This window comes from Uloborus diversus, chromosome 8, assembly GCF_026930045.1.
Source record: "Uloborus diversus isolate 005 chromosome 8, Udiv.v.3.1, whole genome shotgun sequence".
Classification (NCBI taxonomy): Eukaryota; Metazoa; Arthropoda; class Arachnida; order Araneae; family Uloboridae; genus Uloborus; species Uloborus diversus.
Window position 1 is genome coordinate 11851011 of NC_072738.1, and position 3854 is coordinate 11854864.

Genomic DNA, 3854 nt, shown 5'->3' on the forward strand with positions numbered 1-3854 from the left:
AGAAATATGCGTTATTTTGCTTTCAGATTTGCTCTTTCAATAAACAATTTCAAAGATCCGATCTTGTTTATCAGAATTTTGTGAAGGGTCCGTTTTGTTTGATCGGGATTTTGTGAAAGGTCCGTTTTGTTTGATCGGAAATTTGTGAAAGGTCCGTTTTGTTTGATCGGGATTTTGTGAAAGGTCCGTTTTGGTTGATCGGATTTTTATGAAGGGTCCGTTAACGGACCCAAATATCCTCTGGCCAGACCCCTGGTGTATAAGTACTTTATTCACTTTATTCATATGTAACTTCAATTTGTGTTTACCTGTACATATTTCTATGTGACTCTCAATGTTTTATTGATTAAAGGCTTTAGAAAATTTATGCTGCTTTCAATGCAATATTTTGCCAAATAATGGATACAGTAAAACCTCTTTGAGTGGCCATCCCTCTTAAGAGCCTTTTTTGCTGCAGTTTTTTTAATCCATAGACATGTTAAAACAGTTCCAAGGCCACCCAACCTTTCTGAACGGCTGGCCAAGTGGGTGCATCCACCCCATTGTTCAGAAAAGTCTATACATTTCCTGTTTCTAATCTACAGCCTAATCAAGTTACACCAAATATGATTAATAACACATTGAAAAAATGCAAATGAATTTCAATGGTTAAAGAAAAATAATGAATAAAGCCAGTGGCGCACATAAGAGAGGGGTCCCGGTGGTCTGAACCCTTCCCATAGGTCTTGCTTTTTCTCTTGATTGATTATGATTCTATGTACCTTGTACGTAGAATAATTTCAAACAAAGGTAACAATAATTTCAGTTCTAGTAAGTGAAGAAATGAAATTCTTATGTTAGATGATTTTTTTTTAATATTTGCACTTTTCCTATAAAGAGTTGCCTATAAGAAGCACAATGACGATTATCACACTTTGTCAACTTTGCCGGGTGACCCTTTCTTACCTTATTTTCGGCCCAATTTTTTTCTTTAAAGCATTTTATCAAGTACTTTACTATAGAATGGAATAAATTAACTAATTTAGATACATTTCAAACCAATTTACAGTTACTGTGAGGAGAAAATTCAAATTTCGAATGGTGTTTTGTTTTTTACGAATACCAGCCATTGTAAAGTAATAAGCACAATATTAAGGAATAAATATTTTTAAAAAATGAAAGCCAAATGACTTTTACGGATCAACACATTGCAAAAATAATTTTAAAAAACCGACATATGCTTATTTTAATCATGAATTTGTTCGAAAATATTTGAGTGTACAATGATTTTTGTGGCTTGTTATTTCTCTGTATCTTCGTTTTTTGCACCATTTTAAAAAGAAGATTTATCAATATTTTGAAAAAAACTACTGGGTGGCATTTAGAATGACGTAGGAATGATGTGAAAAATTTTTGGACTTATATTCGAATACAAATTTGTGTTATTTTGGTTTTACTAAAAAATTTCAAAGTGTATGAACACTTTTGGGAGCCACTGTTGTTAACAAGAACCTTGCCTTTTAGCAAATCATAAAACCAAGTCACATCTTATCTATGCATTATAACGCACGTATACATTTTTTCTAAATGTATGGGATATTTATTATGGGCAATTCCATGAAACTAGGAACATCACAGTAAAAAAAAAACTTCCTTACATCAGTAATTTTTTTCTTTCATATGAGGTAAAAAAAGACTATTTTCATAAAACTATGCGAAAAAAGTTATCAGCACATTTTTATCAGTTTTATAGGTAAATTTTGACAACACTTCTCAGTGCCCATGTGTCGTTGCATTAACGATTCTAAAAATTTCTCTTTTTTTTTTTCACTTGGGAAATTAATTGCTATGTCTACAATCTTATTTTTTCTTGAAATGTGGTTTATCTAGGAAGAGATTAGACCAACAAAGAAACTTATAACTGTTATAATTGTCTTGTAGCAAACGTTTTTAAACTAGGGCTTATACTCTAATGTAACATCAGTCACAAAATTGTATAAAAGTTTGCATTGCTTAACCAGAAACAAAACCAAGTTTTTAAAATGTCATATTCTCTTCATTTATGATGATATCTTTAATATTAAACCCTTAAATATTTAGAAATAGTTGAATTTAATTATTGAAAATTTATTTCAAGTATGTAACATCAGTCACATTTCTGTTTTCGTTAATAAACCTCAACTAAATTGCACAAATAGCATTGACTGCTGCAGAAAAGCAAAAAAAGAGGCGGTATAAATTAAGAAATAAAGGAAAACAAGAAAATCACAAAAAGTAAAACAAAGTAGAAACTAAAAAGAGTGGATGATAAAAAATAAATAAAATAATTTTTTAAAAATCTAGCGTAATTACCATAGTTGGTTTAGAATAAAATTAAAAAGAGAAACTAGGTGAAGAAATAGAACAAGTATAGAACAAATTTCAAGTATTGAAGTCCCAGGTTTAAATTAGCAGCTGCATTGCTCCACTTTAAAATAATGAAACCTTGGTGAAATATGTCATTCAAAGCGCTCTTTGTTATATCTTCACAAAAAACAGCTGGTGTAAAAAAATTTCTGGCATGAAATTTGATAAACAGATACTCCTAGTTCTTCATGCAGTACGTTTGAATAAAAGTGCTATATTATCGATACAAAAATATTTCTAAGTGTCACAGCTTTATGCAAATTTCAGAGCTATCACCATCTGACTTGCAATCATGTTATAAAGAGTTATATTTGAGTGATACTTTTTTTTTTTTTTAATTCAAAATCTGTATTATGTGTTTATCAACGACCCTTTTTTTTACAGTAAAGGAGGGAATCACTTCCAGCAGAACATGTTCCAAAATTTTTGACTGCAAATGAAGAACGGATTCTTGAAGAATATGAGAAACAATTGTAACACGAGAAGTCAGATGTATTGAAACTGAAATCTAGGAGTATTTAGTAACTGTCAAGATTCAAGCAGTAAAACATTGGTAATACACTGTCAATGTGGATGAAATTTGTTATTCAAATGAGAAAGAACTTTATAAATGAACTTTTCTAGTATTTTAAATACAATTTTAAATGCTAATTTTATTTTCAAGGAGAAATAATTTATAATTACAGCAATTTATTGTAAACTAGTGTTCGCCCAGTGGTCGAAATTCGACCCTATTCTAAATGAATATTTGAGAAACCTTGTATGAATTTAATAATTCCCAACATTTTTATTTCTACTTTTACTCTTGCTTACTGCATATCTGGAAACATACAATTTTTATACGTACACACAATAACAAAAGGTAATAATTTATTCCAATTTTGCTTTTTGTCTGTTAATCTCAAAATATATGGATGAAATAGATATTTCGGTTATAGAGTCGTTTCCGAAATTTTTAAAGTTTTTTCTGAGAGAGCAAGCTTAAAAACATGGGTTTTAACCATTTTTTAAATAACTTTTAAAATTTTAATATTTTTTAACAACTATTTTAATCGGTGCGCAGATTGAAATTCAGTTTTTACACTTCGGCACATGGCATCAAAAGGGATGAAATGCCATTCACTGATGCCATTAGTGCACAGTGCAAAATTATCATAGTGTGGAAAGGCTGTTGACAGCAAGGCGTAAACATTTAGCACGGCAATGGAGTAGCGCGCCAAAACTGGCATTGTTAAAATCTGCAACATTTATACATACAAATTTTTCCTTAAGCCCGCATGCGGGCGGGGGAGGGGGGGGGCTGAAAATATTTTCCGTCTTGAACACATCACCAAACTTGCACCCATGATTTATGTGTTACACAGTTTATAATATTTTTTATTGAAAGACTTGATGAAATTATGAAAGAAACATATCGTGAACCGAAGAATCTTTCTTTTTACTGTCATAATTGGAGAAGATGTTTGCTT